This window comes from Stegodyphus dumicola, chromosome 4 (genome assembly GCF_044657685.1).
Source record: "Stegodyphus dumicola isolate Sdum_Otavi_A_Nest chromosome 4, ASM4465768v1".
NCBI classification, from domain to species: Eukaryota; Metazoa; Arthropoda; class Arachnida; order Araneae; family Eresidae; genus Stegodyphus; species Stegodyphus dumicola.
This window is the reverse complement of record NC_140771.1, coordinates 61,020,551-61,042,520: the sequence shown is the minus strand read 5'-3', so window position 1 is coordinate 61,042,520 and position 21,970 is coordinate 61,020,551. Positions and strand designations below refer to the sequence as shown.

Below are 21,970 nucleotides of genomic sequence, written 5' to 3'. Positions count from 1 at the left end.
GAGATTTTGCAGAGAAAGGGGAGGGACCTTCAACTTCCGTACTGTATAATGCATTGCCAAAAATTTTTTTAAAAATTATTTTGACTATTCGATTACTTTCACTTTATTTATTCCGAATATTATTCATTAGAAAGCTAAAATCTGTGTTAAAACACACTAACCCATAACTTTGAAATTTATACTCCAGCAGTTACTGCAAATACATTATTATAAATATCCACACATATGCTCATAATATAAGAATAACGATCAGAATAAACGCGAATATAAACTGCCCATGCAGAACGAGAATACAAATTATTAAAATCTTGATAGAAATTCAAATGTGTGTTGTCTTGGGTGGGAGAAAAAGAATATGAAATGTACCGGAATTTTCTACCACTTTCGCAATTCTCTGACCAATAGAATGACGTGCACCTGTCTGTACTCATGCGCACCAAAGGTTACGTTAATGCAGAGAAAGGCGTGAAAAACTATTTCTGGGAGTATGATTCACCATCTGACGCTCCATATAAGGAAGAAAAGTTGTTTATTTAGTTCTGGCTTTGATATGGGTAAACAATGTGCGTTTGTTAAAAAAAAAGGCACTAAAAACAAAAAAATAAGCACTTTAGAGAAACATAAGCACTTATAAAGGCCTTTATATTTTATTTTCAAATATAAGGACTTATAAGCACTTGTTAGGACGACGACAAACCCTGATTGATATTCGAGCAGTGCAGGTCTGAACATTTGCTTGAGTCATCTCAAACGGCACCCAGCAATTGAAGTTGTATATCAAGTTAATGTGATGCATAGTGCAACCTAATGGATATGGCACTAATGTCTAATACCTTATCAAACTCTCAAGTGGTTGCATACTGATCTTCTTCCATAAGTTCTAGCAGACGGACCTCATCAACATCAGCAGGCCGCCCAGAGTACTTCTTAAACATTATAGTCCCTGTTTTTGAACTTTTGGTACCAAACCTTCACAGTATCATATGATACAACATTAGTACTTAAAGGTCGTACATATGATTTGGTGACATTCTGTAGCTAACTTTTTGCAAAAGAACTGGAAGTAAATGATGGTTGTAATCTGGCAGTGTGATAGTTGCATTTCAGACACCTTGTACTTAATGATAATGACATTTTCTTTAAAGCAAATCTCTTTCTTTCAAATACCGAAAACCGTTTGACAAAACACGATTAAACACACCAATCTGGATATTTGCGGTGGTGGGAAACTTTTGTTACGAGCCAATATTTAGAATCGTGTGTATAATTAGCTATGAAAACCTATGCCCACCCACTAGTTATATACTAGTAGGCATAAAAGTGCATCATTGAGGTTTGATGGCTCAAAATCCCATTTTATTTTGAAGTTAATACCATAAAATTATAATATCAATAGAAAGATACATGAATAAAGAATACAATGCATTAAAATTTATTCATTAATATGCATTCTATCCAAAGTTATAGCAAAATAATTAAGGGGCAGAAAATTACAACTTGCACAGGTTTATGCGAAATAGATTTTCTTCATTTGAATGCAGCCGTGAGCACAAGTATTCAGACAGCAAAATCATATCAGATTATGATTCAAAAACTTATTTATAGGTTGATTTGATTTAACTGATTGAAGCAGAATACACAATGGGCTATCTGCCTAAGGGGAGGGTTGACATCGTGGAAAACTTTCTAAGGGAAACTGCCTTGTATCTACTTTACAATTCTAGCATTTGGACTATTGGGCAAAAACATGAAAACACTCATTTGCCTGGAATCAAGCCCAGGTTGAACTACCAATATTCAGCAATTTTACTACTATGCCATTAGTGAGCAAAGTTTTTTATTTATGTGTGCTGTTATTTTTAAGCCTTTAAAATGTAGCAAGACTTAAGAAATGACACAAAGAGTTGTCTTGTCACCTAGAAAGCTATATAAAATAATAATGTTAAATGAATAAGGCTACAATTCCGAAATTCAGAGGAAATTTGGTGGAAACTTACAGGTGACACTCCTAAATTTATGAAATGGTACAAAAGAGAGTCAGTGACTACCTGACCAGGTTGGTAATAAAAGTCAAAAATGCAAAACACAAAGTGATGATTAAAGGATAAAAAGACTTAGATGACTGAAGAACTGGCGTGCACAAGAAGAAATGGCACAGTTCAATGTGAAGATGGCACAAGGATTGATTAGCAGAGACTACAGGAATTTAGACCAAATGCTAGAATTCTATGACAAAAGCTATTTTTTTCTCTCAAATAAAGGATGGAAAGATTACACTCCACTAAAACTTAACACAGCGGAACAACTGGATAGTGTTACTTGCACTGCTTGGTAGTAATGCCATGAAATATGCAAGATCTAGAATTGAAGATTTGCATCTTGATTGTGTCACATCATTGTGAAACATCCAGTTAATGCCCTTGTATGGCATCAACAGGTGTGATCGATGAGAACATAAATGCCAAAAATATGCATTACTTGAGTACAAACTGAAATATTTTGCATACGAACATTTCTAAAATAATGAAGCATTTATATTTGAACAGGATTAAGCTTCATGTCATGTTGCTGCAATGTGTAAAACATATTTTCAAAGTAAGCATATTCCACTACTCGAATGGTCTTGGAATAACCCAGACCTTCATTGATACTGCCAATTAAAGAAACTTGTTAGTCAGAAATAACTCATCAATAAAAACCAATTAATAGAAAAAAGAATTTAATGTTGATTTCATATTATTATAGCTTCAGAACTACTTCAGAATTACTTAGTTTCATAGAAAAGTGTTGTAAGTACGTAAAGCCATGATTAACCCCAGAAGTTACCCAATTAACTATTAACTGACATGGTAAGAAGGTTTTCATAGTTAATTTTCTCTATGTGTTTCAACTTTCTTCATTGCAAATGATGCTCTTATAGAAAATCCCTGACAAACACCACATGACATTCTTGGTTAAATTTTCTTTCTACTGATATATAATTTCATACTACTACTTTAAAAAAAAAAATTACAGGCCATTAAACCACAAAATTACACTTTTCCAAAAAAGTTTTCTCTATTTTAGCCATTAGTGTAATCTGAAGTTTTAAAGAAGTGTCCAAATAAATACAGTACAAAGTCCGAAATCTGGACTCGTCGGGACTCCGGCAATTCCGGATATTAGATCATCAGTTTAAATCTAGTAAGTTGGCATGCAGAAATTATAAAATATGAAATCGTGATTTACTAAATAATAAAGTATTTATGATCTAAAGGGTATAAAAAAAACTTAATATTTATTTATTTACCTTATTAAATATTTCTTTCAATGTACGTTGTTTAACCCTCCGAAGGTTTTGAAAGAGATAAGACATTGTTTTGTAAAGTGTCAGCAGCTTTGTCAACAAATAGCTTCAAAAGCGTGGAAGGTTTCTGTCAAAGTATCCACCGAAAGCGTTAAGCAGTTTTCGTTTACCCCGCTACACCTGTGGAGAATCATCCAGGTGAACTGATTAGTGTTGGCTGTAAAAGTATCAATCACTGTCAGAACTTTGCCCTTCGGGAGTTTTCAAGAAGTAGAATGCTTTGAAAGCGATCTGACCTTGTAACAGTAACTGTTCACTTTATGCTATGGATTTTGTTATCAAATGAAAATTTTGAGGGAAACTGAAAATTAAGGCTTTAAAAGAAAAAAAAAAAAGTAAATGTTTATTTATTTATTTCTTTACTCTTATATGTTTGTAAATTGTACATATTTTGCTTTAAAAATGATTGAATTATGTTGTTTTTATCTTCCGGTTAAGGGTTTTATGCCTTTAGTAAATCTGTATGCAATATTTTTAGGATTATCAAGAATTTTAAAATTGTTTAAGTGCCGCTAAGCCTAATTTGATGGCGGCCATTGCTCTTGTTTACATTTGAAACAGCTGAGTAGCGGATTTGTTGCCAATCTAGAGAAACTTAGCTTCACAACAACCAAGATAACGCCTTCATTTATTATTTACATCATGCTTAATCCTTTCTGGAATTTTTTCGAGGAAATAAGCGTTGAAGACTTCGTAATTTTTAATACAGATATTTTGAGTTTTTATGTATTTTTGCCTTGTCGCGAAGTGAAAACTGAATTAATTAAATGAGAAATACTCAATCGTCTGTGAAAAACTGTTTCTTTTTCGTTTTGTTTGCTTAATTTCTTTTATACATTGTTCTAGCTTTCTTATAGTATTTGATAGAACATGTGGCAACGATTAGATAATTCTTTAAATGATATAAATTTTGTGCATTCTGAGTTATAATATGAACGAAATATAATACTGTTAAGTAAACCTAGCGCTAGAGTGTCGCTATGGTAAACAAAGTGAATTTTAAAGAATGCATTTATTCTATTGTGGTTCATTCATATAGTTAAATAGAGGTAATGCATAGTTTTACTAAACACTTTCTTCAGTATACTTTCAAGGTAACTACCTAATACAGAAACATAAGTTTTTTAATATTTATATTTATAATTTGGGTTTAGATACATTGAATTAAGATTATTTCCCTGAATTTACTACATTTTTAAATTTTATTTTTCAGTATAATAATATGCAGCTATTTTTAAAGGGTGTAAATGGTGAAAGTTTCGAAAACATGAAAAGAAAAAAATTATTTTTGCACTCAAAAAATGCAAATCATAACGAATTTTAAAATAAAATTCTGTAGAACTGATCATGATTAGATTCATCTTCCTTCAGTTAGGTTTTTTCAAGAATATTTGTGTGTTAATATACATGCTCAAAAATGTGAATATTAGAAATTATATATATCAAACATGCATTGAAGAAGAAGTAAGCTTTTCAATATAAATTCAACTAATTTCAATGAATACCCGAGATAATATGATCACAATCTACCTGAATATCCAAGAATATCTGGGCAACAGGTTTGTTTCCTATAGGCTTATATTTATTATTATGCACATGTGGAACTGCTATTTTTTAATATAAAAACCGTCTAGGGTTTGCATCAAAAAAATTTAAGATTTTAATTTCCGTAAAATAAAATATAAAAACAGACATTTTACGGCAAAACTGAAGTGTAAAACCCTTTTTATTCACGAAAATGCACAACATATTTCTATTTCAACTAAAAAAAGCAAAATTAAATTTTGTTCATATGACTGGCTGGCTCAGTTAAAAATAAATACATAATCTTTTTTCTTTCCTCTAAGAAACTAAAATTCAACAAGATATCCCCCCCTTTTTTTTCCAAAACAAAACGTGTAATTTAGTCAATTTCAACTAAAAATAGTTTAGACTATTCGGATATTGCAGAGCATAAGAGAGCTATTTATTGCAAACATGTGAGGGCTGCCATTGTGAAAGTCTTCCTAAGGGAAACTGACTTTGCACTAAACACCAATGATGCAGTCATCCCATTCACCTATGTTGGAACCTAAATCAAACTATCAGCAAGTGTTTTATCATTCGGCTAGACGAAACCGATTCAAAAATTTTATTCGCATACAGCACTAAACTCGACACCCATAATAAGAGAATTCTAGTCTTACTATATTTCTTGTGCTCTGTAGTTAGCTCATTCTAATGCAATTAGTAGGTAATATCGATATTGGAAATTTTTTAATGCAAACTGCACTTTCGAATTTTCTTTCACATCGTTCTAAATTTTACAGTTTGAGCCCAGTTATACGAACAGAAACAGATAATAGTTATAGGGGTGTACTGACTCTCCTGGATAGCGGAAAAGAAATCTTTTTCATCAAAGGTGCCATATATAATACGCAGAATGACAATGCACATTGCCTTTCATTCTTATCGTCCCTCCTCTAATTTTCAATGCATATCTTATTCTTTCTTCTAGTCATTTTACATTACCGCTTCTTTTCAACATGCACCCTATTTGAAAATACTTGATCTATTTTTTGGAATAGAGGCTAAACTTTTCTCAGTATCGTAAGAGAAAGACGTTCAACTGCATGTAAGAACGCATTTCTGCGAATAAAATTTTGTAGGAAAATCTGCAAAATGCTTCAATTTTATAATAAATGTGTGCATAATATATACAAAATTTAATAACAGATCTTATAATTATATATATTTACAAATTCGTTTTCCAAAATTGCAGTTTTTTTGTATCCCAAAGGAGCGTGAGGACAGATGGTCTACTATTCTCAAAACAGCATTTTATAGCGTTTCACTATAAACGGCGAACCAACTTTTAAATTGTTGCCACCAAATATTATTGTCTTGTATTATATTTAAAGAAATTAAATAATTAAGAATCTTCATGAATATGTCTCGCATTATTAAAAATACAGTACCTACCCAAGCAGCACGTCTCCAAAAATATACGTATAATTTTGGTGAAATAAGGGTATGGTATTTTTTGCACGTTACTTTTACGAAATTTATACGAATGAAAAAGGCTGAAGTTACTGTTAACTCTAGATCGTTATTTTCCACATGTTATTTTTACGAAAATTATACGAATCCGAATGTACTGATAAAACTACCGCCATGATGGTATATTTTATTCGTCACTTTTACGCATATTATACGAATCCGAATGTTCTGAAAGAAACTACTGCCTTTATGGTATATTTCATTCGTCACTTTTACGGATATTATACGATGTCTAAAAAGATTGAAAATGAAGTTTATTAATTCAAAATATTTAGTGTATTTCTGGCATTTCACTTTGTTTTCCTTGTCCACGAACATGAAAAAAGGGGCATTCATATATGAGGCTAAAATTTTTCTATAAATTTTAACATGTGAGCTAAATCTTTACGTGCATTTTTGCAAAAAATTATATTTTCTTAATTTAAACATCTTTAAAATAACTTATTTATTTTCTTATATCAAATTTGTTATTTTTATTCATATCAACACTTATATTAATTTACACAATTTAATTTCTTTTATGAAAATCCTATTACCCATTTAACTGGAATAAGCTGTATATTAAATTTGTGTACTTACTGAGTTTGGTACAATACTCTCCTTATTTTATTTAGTAAATGTGGGCAATTGAATTGGAATAAGACTAGCAAATCTTTCATGTCGAGGAATATAATAATAAATACAGCAGAAGATGCTCGAAAACGTTTAACTTCTTGAACAATAGTTTAATGTAGACCAAAGGAACATTAATTATAATCAAAGATATACTAATATTTTTATTTAATAATAATAATAATAACTCTACGAAATTGCAAGCTGAATCCTGATATTTTACATATATTTCAGTTCCTTTAATCTTTGTTATAAAAATCATATGAGGCTAATTTTTTTAAATTTTGTTTAATGTACGGAAAAAATGATATAGCGATTTTAATAATTTTTATATGAGGAAAAAATTAATAAATAATGTAAATAAATAATTATTTTATATTTTTCCTGAAACAGTTAAAGACATTCTTAATATGGAGATCTACAGAATAAGTACAAGGGTCCAGTTAAATGAACTCAAAATTTGCATAGTTAATTTTACGCTATAAAAATTAACCGGATTTACGATTATACACTGAGCATGCGCATATACAGACATTTCTATTTTTCGTAGAAAAATTTAATTATTACCTTAATACAGAGATGCTGTGAATATAAATTTATATAATGCAAAAGTAAGTTTATTTCATATGCTAATTTAGAGGCTTTCTTAATATGTTTAATTATAAAGAAAAAAAAAAGCGTTGAAATTCTTGTTCACTGACCAATGGCAAAGCAGACACTTTCTACTTCCGGTTGTGGAGGGATATTTGTGAAGTCAGCACTCAGCAATGGCGGTTGAAAAGAATGGTAAAGTCGCAAAGAATACTGTTTGTTCGTGGATTGGCGTTTGTAACAGAATCCATCGAAGTTACTAATTATTTGAAGAAAGTAAGTGAATATTTTATATTTTCAGTGTTTAATACTCGTACTTTTTTCACCTATATAAAATTTTAAAAATAGCGTCTGTGTAGGAAATGTGATTTTCCATGCGTTGTTTGTTCTTTTGTGTACGTGCCTAATGATTAATTTTCAGGATTTGGTACTGTTAAATTTTGCACTAGTCTGTTTCTTACTGTTTGTGTCACTCCTTTTTGTATGTGTCTCACCTTTTTATAGCTATATTATTTTTACTCAAACGTTTTAATATTTATCTTAAAGCATACTGTAATTAAGCAGGAAATAGCTTTTAATGGAAAAAGAAAGGCAATATTAACATGACTAATTGTTCAGAAATCTGTTATGGAAATGTTATCTACCTTATGCCAAAAAATAAAGCATGTAACTTTCATTTATTTATGAAATTCAAAATTTTTTATTTGCTTAGTGTTTTCCCTAAAAATAATTTAATTTCTTATTTTTGAATTCAGTTTTATAAATTTGCTTTAATATATAATCTTTAACTCAAAGATATTGTGCTATTAAAAAAGGAAACTTTATGCCATAGAAACACAGGTACTTTGTTCCAAATCTGTGTTCATTTTTTTATATATATACTGAATTTTTATGCACTAGTAATTACTGAAATATATCCTTTCATGAATAATAAGTAAGTCCTAAGTCCTTTCATGAATGCATTTCTTTTTTGTTTGTTTGATTTTGTTGTTTTAAAAGATCTGCCATAGTTAAAGAAAGAAAATAAAGTAAGAATGCTTTACTTTCAGTTTTGAATAAATTTATTACTATTTACTGCAGCTTCAAGTTTCTCTAAACATAATTTTCGAAGTCAAAACTTGATAGTTATGTTGATTATTAGACTTGCATGAAAAAATTTATTGAAAAATTAGTATTTGATCTAAAATACCTTAAATTATTTGAATTATATTTTACTAAATCATGTATTTTGATATAACTAAATAGTTAAAAAAATTTAAATTGTAAATGTGCAGAAATGCTTATATAAAACCAAGAAATTGTTTACATTTTTGTTGCTTTTTCCCTTGTAAATTAATTATATATATATATTACAGTCTGGGGAGTCAGCGGGGATGTTTCCATAACCGGCACTTGGCGAAATTGCAGATTTGGATTTTCTATTTCATAGTTATTGAAATCGTAATGGTATGTTTGTTTAAATTAGTACTGCTTATGAATGTGATAAAAATAAATTCTGATAAAATAAGAAATGATTTATTTTCTATTAATTATGAACTGTAAATAATGTAACCAATTATCTTCATAGTATATTTACTAAACATTTATATATATATATATATATACACACATATATATATATATATAAAAGGGAGGTAGTCTTATTTATACAATTCTTGCAGAGATACCAAGAAATAAAACATTTCAGGAATTTTCACTCAGTATATCTTGATGTGTAAAATCGTGTTGTTCAATGCCATATTACTTTTTCACAGGAAAGTAATTTTATTGATCTAACATCTGCATAAATCAAACTTTTTTAAGAATGATTACAGTTTCTAAGCTAACTTAAAATTTTCAGATTTAGAAAATGTATGTTTAATGTAGCATTAGTTTTCCATGGAATAGAAAAGGTTTTCAAAATGTTCAGTTGTTAGAGGGAAATAATATAAATGAGATTGTCCTGATACAGTTTCAGCTGAAAATGAAACTGAATTTTCGGATAGTGAAGATTTTATTTAAGAATTCTGATAAAACTGATTAATGTAATTCCTCTGCATTTAAGAATTCTAATAAAACTGATTAATGTAAATCCTCTGCATTTAAGAATTCTAATGAAACTGAATAATGTAAATCCTATGATTCATGTAGGTGTTCTTCTGTTAACAGGAGATTCAGAAATGTGTGTTTATATGCATGCATTTTTAAATGTAGGTGCTCGTGTGTGCATGTGTATATTCTTTATGTATGTATGTGTATATGCGCATACATGCATATATGCATATACACATGCTTACATATCTACAGTGGAACCCCGAGATACGAGTTTAATTCGTTCCAGCATTCAACTGGTATAGCGAATTTCTCGTATCTAGAAACAAGCTTCCCCACTGAAAATAATGGAAATTCAGTTAACCCGTTCCACACCCCAAAAAATATCAACATTTTAATATCAAGTCAATTTTTCCTAATAAATAACACTGGTAAATAATATAACAATAGTTTAACTTTGTTACCAAAATTTTAACTCATTCTCATTAATCCACACCAACAACAGCTTCTCAACATCTAGGAGTACTTTTATGGTGCTTGGAAGCAACGATAATTCCTTTGGCTACATCAGGTTTCTTAATTTCTTCCTGCTTCTTCAGAATAGTATAGATTTTCGATATTGAAAGGCCGCAAGTCTTCGCCAATTCGGTCACCATGCTTATGTTTATCTATGATTTCTTTCTTGATATCGACGGCCATGGCCTCCTTATTTTTCTTTGCAGCACTATCTGAGGCAACAATCTTCTTGCGAGGCATCTTGAAATAATTATTTTCACGTTAAATGTCAAAACAATTAACTTGCAAGTGCACAAACATGTATATAAAAGAACACTGAGTGATCTGACGAGGGGATTCCCCGAGTTGAGCCGGATAGGGAAATGGCACCACCCATACCAACAGCCTGGCTCATTGCTCGTTACTCGAATTAATCTCGTATTTTGCTCATACTTTCCTCGTATCTCGAGGTTTCATTGTACATTTCTGAATCCCGTTCTAATAACGGAGGAGTACCTTTGCCAGTATTGCAACAGAGCTAGAATGAATTATTGTGTTAAATATGTGGAAATTGCATGCTTAAAGTACTGTTATTTTCTAAAAATATTATGTATGTCTATTTTTTACAAGAAGAAAAAATAGCTAAAAGCTGTTAATTTACTCGGATTTATTAGTCCAAAGGAGCTTTGTCCCTAAAGAACTATTGTTTTTGTTTTGCATTGGTTCACTATAAATATCTGTTTCACTTTTCAAACTGTTCCTACCAAATGTCCTAGTGTGGGATTAATACTCTCTATCTTAGTGCCCTCTGTAACCTATGTTAGGGTTAACCTGTATAACTTACAAGGATTGCCAGTTTAGGCGAGATATCTAGGTAGTCATCATAATACGTACCTTATTTTTTATTATTTTTAAATTAAATTGAAAGTAATAAACTAGTTTTCAAGAATGGAGTTAAACTAGATTTGCATTCAACTCTGGTTTATTGTAGTAATGATGTTTTGCTGTAACAAATATGAATTTTTTGTTTAAGTATAATAATTTAAAATGTTTTTTCTAGAGAATGAAGTACTGCCACTAAGGTAAAGGTGCTAACTTGCAAGGTAATTTTCTATTCTACATTAACTCAATCTTTATGTCCTGTTACAGATATATTGGCAGAAATAATGAAAACCTGACATTCAAAAAGAAAAATAATAATGTTGAATGTAGTATATTAGATGGTTAACTGAGGTTTGGCAACTCATTAATAATCTTACACATATTGAGTACGAATAACTTTGACAATTACCGGTATTTTCAATAGTATAAAATTAGGCAAGAAAGCAGTTTTAGCTTAGCACCGATTTTAAATACAACTCTCTTATCAATATTGGTTTGACGAAGGTAAAATATAATTGAATTTAATAAGTTGGAAATACTGTCTGTCTTTCCATGAGTTAAAAAATAATTTCAAATAAAATTTCTTTTTTTCAGTTTTTCATGTTATTTGTTTAATGTTATTGTAATCTGATTTATCATATTTAGTCACATATTCCATCCCTCTTTGCACTATAGTATATAATTCAAAGGACTTATCAGTTTCAGCAATATTTTTTTTACTAGCATACATTTTTACCATAACTCTGTTTCTAAATCATATCCTGAAAAATTAAGGAGTAAAGTACACAAAGAAGGAAAATATGCAAGTAAATAATGGCATTTAGTGTTGTTTATGTGTCTAATATTTGTACTAGATTGTAAAAGTTATATAATTCTATTAGCTTTTTTAAATTATTCTTTTTGAAATTCAGGTGCTTCTTTGCACCCAAATGGTTAAAGCCCTAGTGTGACTTTGGTACTTTGATCTAACTTCTATTCCTAATAAATAATCCAGCTGCATACAGTTTACTCAATTTCTGCTATGTGTAAGGTAAACAATATTAGCTTTTTTTAAATATATCTTTTACAACTATTATCAGATAGATTTCTTTCATATTTTGCCTTAAATGAGTCATCCTGCTAATTAAGAATTTATTAAAGTTAATATGTTAAGTTTTTGTGTGTATAATTCATTTTAAGTATGTGCAAGCAAATGCATACATTAACAGTTACGTAGAATTATGCTTTGGGTATCAAATTCAGAAAATTTGGGGCTGTTTTTACAAGATTTATTAATGATTTATACTATATTAATATTGGTAAAAAAATTCTGTGGCTTTTATATGAGAGTATATATTTTAAAATAGCTGCATGATATGGTAGAGGTAAAAAGCTTCATGTGGATCATAAATTAATATTATGTGGAAATTTTTCATTTATTTAATAAAGAAAATATTCAAGCCACAATTAAAATTTTTTCACTAGATTATTTGCATACATACTGCAGCAAATATTTCCTGCAACAGAAGTGACAATTTTTATTTTGCCAAGACAGGAAATTTAGTTAGTGAAAGCAGTAACCCTATTTTGAGATGTTAAACAGGAAGGCAAATTTTTGAATGTAAATTGATTTTTGAAGGAAGACTTATTTAGTCTTGCTCTCATTCTACGTGGCTCTTAACTTTTTTATGGTATTTATAATTTTATTGTTATTCAGCATTCTGTTTGCTTAGAATGCACATGAATGTAGACTTGACATATTTTATATTGCAAACTGAGATGCCATTGTTATCATAATTAAAGATTTTTGCTCTGATTTTGGAGGAATTTACTGATAATACTTTTGATTGTGTATTGGTTTCTGGTTTATTGAAATGTGTAAAATAGCCTGTTAATGCATATACGTATGTTAATGACATGTATATGTTTATGAAGTATTCTGTTATATGTATATAGTGTTGTGATTAGTTTTCTGCTTACTCTTTATTTAAGAAAAAGTTATCTGTAAGAAAGTGAATATTCTTTACTATATGTAGGAGTAAAATTGAAAAGGCTAATGCAATATAATTAATACAAAATTAAGTTTTTTCTCATGTACTTAAATACAAACATAGCCATTAAAGACTTTCTCAACCTTGCAGTTCTAAACAAATCTTAAGTATTTTTCACTTGAAATTATAGGCATTGTGTAAGGTATATAATTGAAGCTTACTGTGTGATAGTGTGAAATTAAATTTTTAATTACTGAAATGTAAATTTTTAAATATGAAATACTCAGTGCATTTTATATGCATCCTTTAATACTTCAACTATATTTAAAAACTGAAAACCTCTGAAGTGTGAAATTATTACAAATTTTTCTTTTTCTTGTTTAGGAGCTGTTCTCAAAACATTGGGTGACAAAGAATTCACTTTTACAAAAATCGAGCAGGATATTAAAGACAGCGAACTATACAACAAATATGGCGAAGCTGCATGAAGTCTATGTTGAATTTTATTATTGAAAAAAATATGCTCTTCAGATTTAATGTTAGTTTTTATTGTTTAACAGTAATTGCAGTTTTTGAATACCTGTAAAATAAACCTAATTCTTAAATTAATTTCATGTGTATTTCTTTTGCAAGTATTACAGTTCATAATACTTCAAACAACTTGAAATTTTATACTTGTTAATTTATGTGGGATATGTTCATAATAATTCTATAATTTAAATAACTCATTGTCATCATATGAGCATAATCTAAAATGCACAGCGTTTGACAACAAATTAATAAAAAATTAGCCAACTTCTAATTGCTTTCTTTTGTCCAGTTGCCTCTTTTTAAATCATTTAACACCATAAAACTCTTTGATGAAAAAAATAATTGATAGGTCCACATCAACATGCACATTTATAATGATGTTATAGAAAAAGTCACATGAGATAAATATCAAAAAATTCAATATTCCTAAACAAATTAACTTTTTGAAATTTTATCTGGTATATAAGATAAAATAAAGAACATATTTAGGTAATTTTGAATTTGCATAATTTTATGAACTTATTTATGAAATTAACAGTTACCTTGTAAAAGGGAACTTTTTAAAAATACCTCAATAAAGCATTTCTTTTGTAGAGGTGAACTTTTAGTACTGATCTAATATATTTATAAGATTTTAAACTGAAAAAGACAACAATAATAGATTACAATACATTGCAAGATTGACTGATAAATATAAAATTTTTACATATCATAATTATGTGTGTAATTAAAACAGAAGCTACTCGATTAACTTGCATGCTAATTAATATTTTCTTTAACATGTTTGGGATAAACTGAATTTTAATAAATAAATATGTATATATTTGTGTATTATCTGAAGATATGAATGAAATATTTGTGACATTAAACATTCATCTTCAAGGAAAATAACAAAGTCAACTTGGTAAACTATTGGAAAAGGTAAGTTTTATACAATTTCCTGGTCTTTATTTAACAATTTTAAAATTTAGCACACTCATTCAAATAATCTAAACGTATGATGTTTTCTTTTGTGCTACATTCGTTTACTGAATTTGTTAATTAACTATATTGTACTTTAGATAGAAATTAACGTAGATATTCCTTGTATTTTACGGTATAAAAACTTATATATTTGATAATAATTGACCTAAATCTTCCCTATGTTTTCTTTGCATATACGAATGACTTTGGTAAAAATTTAGTCCGATGTCTTCTCCTCTTTACTGTGTAAAGTGCACATTTTTGGTAAAAAATTTGCATAAATCTCCAATTACCTATTTACTGCATTTTTTGTAAAATGTGCTTATTTTAATCTCTTATTTTTTATATAAATCTATGCAAAAATGTTCTGCATATTATGATTAAAAGATAAAATTAATTTAATATCAAATTTTTACATATCCACCTTTTAGGTATGTACAGCAATATGGAATATATATAACTGGAAAATTTAAATGCAAAAAAATTAATTTCTATTCAAAAATTACATAACACTAAAAGGCTGAAAATCACTTTTAATATTTCATTTAAAAGTGACTACAATATATGCAATAAATTTTGTAAACCTGAGTTCTATGTTTTAAATCAATTAATGCTATCGTTCATTTACATGGCATAAGAAAATGTCCTTCGGAAAAGCAAATAATTTATTTAAAGTGTTATTTAGTAAACAACTGTTTGCTACAGTTGTTTACTAAATTTAAATTTATGAAATGAATTTAGTAAACAAAAATGCAAATGAACGATAGCATTGATTTAAAACACAGAATTGATGTTTACAAAATTTATTGCATATTTTGTAGTCACTTTGAAATGAAATATTAAAAGTAATTTTCAGCCTTTAAGTGTTGCATAATTTCTTAATAGATTTTTTTTTTTTTTTTTTTTTTTTTTTTTTTTTTTGCATTTACTAGTGCATTTAAATTTTCCAGTTATATATATTCCATATTGCTGTACATAACTAAAAGGCAGATATGTAAGAATTTGATATAAAAATTATTTTACCTTTTAATCATAGCATACAGAAAGTTTTTGCATAGATTTATATAAAAAATATGAGATTAAAATAAGTACATTTTATGAAAAATGCAGTGAAAAGGTAATTGGAGATTTATGCAAATTTTTTACCAAAAAATGTGCATTTATACACAGTAAAGTGGAGAATACATCGGATTAAATTTTTACCAGTCATTCGCATATGCAAAGAAAACAGGGAAGATTTAGGTCAATTACTATCAAATATATACGTTTTTGTACCGTAAATTACGGGAAATATATACGTTAATTTCTATCAAATATATACGTTTTTGTACCGTAAAATACGGGGAATATATACCTTAATTTTTACCTAATATATACGTTTATATACAGTAAAAAATCGGGAAAATTTACGTAAATTTTTGCTAAATATATACGCATACGTGAAGCAAAAAATTGAGATTTACGTATATGCGATAAATATACGTAAATCCCTGAAATTTACGTATATTATACGTAAAAGTAGCGAATGAACAGTAGTCTCTCGCGTAAATATACCTAAATTTTACGTAAAAGTTACGTATAGTATAACGTAAAAATATACGTAAATATTTAGTAATTGCCACTGGACACTTTTTATGATATTTTTACGTTCAACTTGAACGTTTTTTATACGAAAGGCCATTCGTAAATTGCACGTATTTTTCTCGTGCAATTTACGAATGCATGCTGCCTGGGTAGAGCCATCAATCTACATGAATGTATATTTGTTTTTCGCATTGCGGAAAAACAACATTACCTAGAGTCATCACATTTTGGATCACATAGTTCTCCAACTGAACAAGGACAGTTGGAAGTCCGAATTTAGAATCTGAAATACATTTTTATTGTCTATTTTATATTCTGTAAAACTTTAACGGATTTTTAATTAAAAAGCTCAATAGTGTCAAAGTGAGCAATGGAACATTGTAAGGAATTAAACATTTTTGCCTACAGCATGCGAGCCTGTGTATCGGAAATTCTAATGATGTGCTGTTTCTAAATATTTTTAGCTCAAAGTGATGTTAACCCAAATGATCTCGAAACATGTACAGTTTTATCCACTTTTGAAAAATTTTATGTTTTTGAACATTGTATGCTTATAGAAAATGTTATGTTTCGCAAAATCCACTTTTGAAAAATTTTATGTTTTTGAACATTGTATGCTTATAGAAAATGTTATGTTTCGCAAAATGCAAACTTGTATATATCATTTTAAAGAGAATTTACTACTGAATTCAATACAAAACACAAAATTCAATTATTTGCAATACAAAAAAGTTATATGTACTTTAATATAAACAAAAAACACAGTTATGAAGTGGTTTTTAATGTCTAGCTTTCCTGGACAATCACTGTTCTTGTTCTGAGAACCAATCAAATGTTAGTAACTGCCAGTAGAAGCTGACATTATGTATACACTTGAAACAGTTCCATTATTTTGCTTTGTTCTGTAGAAGGAGGACCTGTTTCTTATATACTGCAATTACAAGTAGGAATTTTTGCAAAAATTTTTAATATTTAGTCAAGAAGCAATGACATCAAATAAAAGAGTAGATTGGACACCTAGAAAGAGATGTAATATTATTGTGTTACGAGAAAGTGGTCTTTCCTATGCTGAAATTGCAAGGCAGGTGGGTGGTTCAGTGACTACATCTGGAGTCCAAAAGTTTTGCTTACGATATCAGGAGACAAATTCAATAAAAAACAAAGAAGGAAAAGACCAAAAAAAGGTGCACCACATCTATTGATGACAGAAGAAAAAAAAAGACTATGTCTCCAAGATAGAAAAATGTCATTAGCGGCCATCAGAAGTGATCTGAATGATGCTCGTGCTTCAGTCTTCAGTCAGTTCAAGAACAATCAGGAGAAGATTAACAGATGTTGGACTGAGAGGTAGAATTCCACGAAAAAAGCCTTATCTTAATTTTCAGAAACGAAAAAAAAAAAAAAAAAAAAAAAAGACTACAGTGGGCAAAGGAACACATTAATTGGACAGTGGGCACAAGTTATATGGAGTGATGAAACTAAGATATCATTATTCGGTAGTGATGGGCGAAAATATGTAAGACGTAGAATAGGAGAAGAGCTACATCCTGACTGCATTCAAGCAACTGTGAAGAACCCAGTTAGTGTTATGATTTGGTTATGCATGTCAGCAGATGGTATTGGTCGCCTTCATGTCATCGATGGGACATTGAATGCCAGAAAATACATTGACACTATTCTAGAACCAAAACTTCTACCTTCCATCAGAGATCTCCTTCCCAACAATGCTTCGTTTATTTTTCAGCAGGATTCTGCTCCTTGCCACACGGCCAAAATATCGAAAGAGTGGTTTCGTACAAAGAGCATTAAATTGTTGTCATGGCCAGGAAACAGTTTTGACCTCAATCCTATCGAAAATTTGTGGCACCGTTTGAAAACTCTTGTCCGAATGAGGCACCCATAAAATAAAAGGGAACTAATTGAGGCTATAATTGTTTCCTGGCATCATGTAATAACGAAAGAAAAGCTTAAAACTCTTGTCAGCTCAATGAAACGTCGATGTGAAGCTGTAATCAAAAGTAAAGGGTACCCTACTAAGTACTGATAACTCACTGCAATCATCACTATCTAATGTATATCGATAACTATTATTGTTTAACTTTTTTTGTATTGTAAATAATTGAATTTTGTGTTTTGTATTCAATTTGGTAATAAATTCTCTTTAAAATGATATATACATGTTTGCATTTTGTGAAATGTAACGTTTTCTATAAGCATACAAAGTTCAAAAACATAAAAATTTCCAAAAGTGTCCACAATTTTGGCCACCACTGTATATGTTTGTAAATGAAACAAATTGCCTGTTTGTACTTAATATAAAATCTGAAAGGTTTTCATTTTTCATTTTTGGGGGGGGGGTACTGAACTCAGTTTTACATAACTTTTCAGCCAAATATGTTGTGCTAGCATTATTTTCTTATTTTTTATAAAACGTTTTAGAAAAGTATTTAAAATAAATGGATCTTATATCAAGTTAAAGAAAGTGTGTAACTGTCATAAGAAAAACTGAAGCAAGGAAGACAAAAAGTTTCACAGCATTGTATTTTTAAACTAATTTAATTAGCTTATTATAAGATAAAGACTGTTATTATTTTTTTTTGGATGATAATAGAAAAATAATGGAAATAAAGATGCCTGCAGATTTCTTTATGTAGAGTAATATATTTATATTAAAATAAATTTCATAAGCCTGAATTTTAATGAAAAAAGGATTAATGAGGTTCGCATATTTGTATCCTATAAAATAATTTGTTGAAATTCTACAGGGTATTTGAATGAACTCTATTTCATAAAATAACAAGCAAATATTGATATTATATACAACAATGCCTTTAATACGTCAATTCACCAAATGCACGATATATCTATATTTTCTTTTTCGAGCTTCTATAAAAGGAGATTTATATAAACCATTTAGTAGGAATGAAACTTTTTTACAGCTCTCAGCTGATATTATGATGATGCATTATAATGTTGTGCTGCCGTTATTTACATTCTTATACAACTAAATGAAATTTAAAATATTTATTCATTTTCTTGAATTTATTTCATAGCTCTAAAATTAATTTAGACTATATTTTGGCGAAATAAATAGTTTGTTTTGAGAAGGAAAGATTATATCTCAAATGATTTTATGATTTCTATTTTAGAAAAATGCCTATTTATTCGGGAACATCTTAAAAAAAGTACAAACGGTTATGATTTTAATGTAAGAAATTAACTGAATAAAATTAGGCTTTCAGTTATGGACTATTTCATCTTTGAATGCATGAGAGACATGTATGAAATTTAAGTGTCTGCAAAGCGATTGTGCGAAAAAAGTGCCACTGAATGTGTTGTTCCTTACCTTGCTAAAGATGATTTAGAGAAATAAGACGATTCGTAGCACTTATAAAAGGTGCTTATAAAAGGTCGAAAACTGCGTTTAAAAATTTAAAAATGCAACTTCTGTGTAGTTAGTGCTTGAAAGTAATATTTGAAATCTCTCCTGCAAAATTTTGATTAAAAATATATATCAGTTAATTTGTGTCAGACGAGTATGGATTTTTTATTCTAAAGCACACTGAAAAACATATTATTCATTGACATATTTATTTCTTTTTCAGAATGAAAAGAAATTTGCTTCATACATTTGTAATAAAATGAGTCAAAAACTGTTGTTGCGCGGCAGCGTATTTTATTTTTATTTATTTATCTATTTATTTGAAATTGAAACCATGGTTCTGACCAGAACAGTGAAAAAATTGTTTGGTTGTGCAATCTTTTTGAAGCAAGTGTACATTACAACTATCATGAACCTATTACCAAAATGCACTTTAATTAACGATAATTGCATATTAATTTAGTGAATACTATGTCTTTTTGTTACTCTATAATACCAAGAATATATTTTTAGAACTGGGAAAGAAAATTATATTTAGAATTGAAAGAATTTATGAATTTCACAAATTTTTCGCATTTTGTAAAATATTTAAGAATTAATAAGGCAATACTGAAATAAAATATGAAAAGATATTAAAACACAAAGTAAATGGTAACAAATGGCCCAAGATATAAAATAAATTTGCTTTTTTATAATACTTATTTCATCAATTCTTTTTAATTTGCCCCCAAATTGATTTCTTTCTCAATGTATTTTTGCTCTGAAAATGAATACCAAAACGTACGATTGGTATCATTGACAGTGACAAAAATAATATTACCACATTTGTATTAATTACGGAAATATGAGCCAGTTCCGCTTATAAAGTCCTCAGTTGAAGCTCTACTGCTCTTAGGCACAGAGGCAAGAGTATTAATTATGAGATTAACATCACTGGAAATGTAAATCACAATAGTAAGCATTGATTGTTATTAATGCATATTAGAACATATAATATTATCATAATTATCTCAAAAGGTGATATGCCCACTAATGGCCAAGCAGTAACATTACTGAACACGGGTAGTTCGGTTCGAATCCCAGTGAACAGGCTGGCTGTTCCATTGTGTAACATGTATAGGAGCTATTTCTCTTAGACAGTTTTCCTTTGGCAGATAGCCTTAGTGCTTTTTCAGGTAAACCAAACCAAAGAGAAATATTTCAAACAAAGCACAGATATTAAACTTTAAATAGTTCTATTTTGTTCTTAGGCTGTGAAATTATTTGAGGTTGATGTGAAGGAAGGATGCCATAAAAACTGCCAATAAAATGTTAAGATGTGAAAACTGATTTCAAGCAATACATGCATATATTGGCCTTTTTAGTAAAACCCCAATCATAAGTATTAACTAATGAATTTAAAAATAAATGGCTATCAGTACCTAATTTAACATCTCATCAGTCCTTAGTCATAAATAACGTCCACTAGCGGCCGAGGAGTAACGTCACTGAACACTAGTAGTTTGATCCGGAATTAAATTCTCCCACTTGTAATGTGAATACAAGCCAGTTTTCTTTAAAAAGTCTTCCAAGAAGGCATCCCTTCCCATAAAGAGACAGTCCTCATTTGTTATAATTAACTGCAGTCGTAAATAACAAATTGTTTTCCTATCCCCAAAGTCCTACATGAAAGTTAAAGTTGTCATCTGAACTATCTTTATCTGAGCATCTAATTGTGTCATTTCAAATCCTGATATAGACAAATAATCGGAAATTCTTATTTCCTTTTTCGAAATTTTTTGCATCACCCAGATCACCATCATATTTTTTTCACAAGGAAGTTTCTAAGTAGTTCATTTTAGACAAGAAATCAGAAGAGTAAAACAATTTTTTTTTTAAGGAAACACACCTTGTCCTCATATTTCAATAATAAAATGTCCATACCTCACATTCACACAACTAAATGAATTTCGATACACACATATAAATGACACATTAGTTTGAAATGGAATTACATGATTTGAACTCTTTCAAAAATCTCATTTTTATTTCAAAACATTTATTCAAAATATATATTGAAGTAACTCTTTCTGTGAACTGTTATAATAAATTTTAAAAATGCAGTATTTTAATGAATGCGCACAGCTAAAACAAAAATTATATCAAATTTCTCTGTTTCTATAGTCATTGTAAGATACCTGTTTAAGTATTTATTCAGTATTTATTCTATCCTAGAAGAAATTATTTGTAAATTAGGTAATGCTGAATTCTTTAAAAGTTATTCACGGGTTCCGTGCAAATTACATTTACTTTTGCAGAAGAAATTTTGTTTCACAAATTTTTCGCATACACAAAGGTTTTGCGCTGAAGGCTTTCCAGTATTTTCCAGTTTTGACACGAAAATTGCCCTCAGGCTGGCAGATGGTATGGCTGGATTTGATGTTTTTATTTATGACCCTCCCATTGAAACATCTTTCTCTAATGATCGCTGTTTCCCCACTACCAATTAAATGCCACAGGAGGTCAGAGGGAATGCAAGTACAGAATATTCCATCCTCAACGATT

The 21,970-nt window shown here is 29.2% G+C and overlaps 1 protein-coding gene and 1 long non-coding RNA gene across 3 annotated transcripts in view; one reads left to right on the top strand and one right to left on the bottom strand.

The window, feature by feature from the left end:
* Positions 1 to 21,970, bottom strand: part of Prp39 (pre-mRNA processing factor 39) — a 106,287-nt gene that overhangs the window by 11,880 nt on the left and 72,437 nt on the right. The window lies entirely within an intron of this gene.
* Positions 7,760 to 13,575, top strand: LOC118197494 (uncharacterized). Its single transcript, XR_015040491.1, has 4 exons — positions 7,760 to 7,864; positions 8,944 to 9,034; positions 11,175 to 11,217; positions 13,351 to 13,575. It is a non-coding gene; the product is annotated as an uncharacterized LOC118197494 (long non-coding RNA).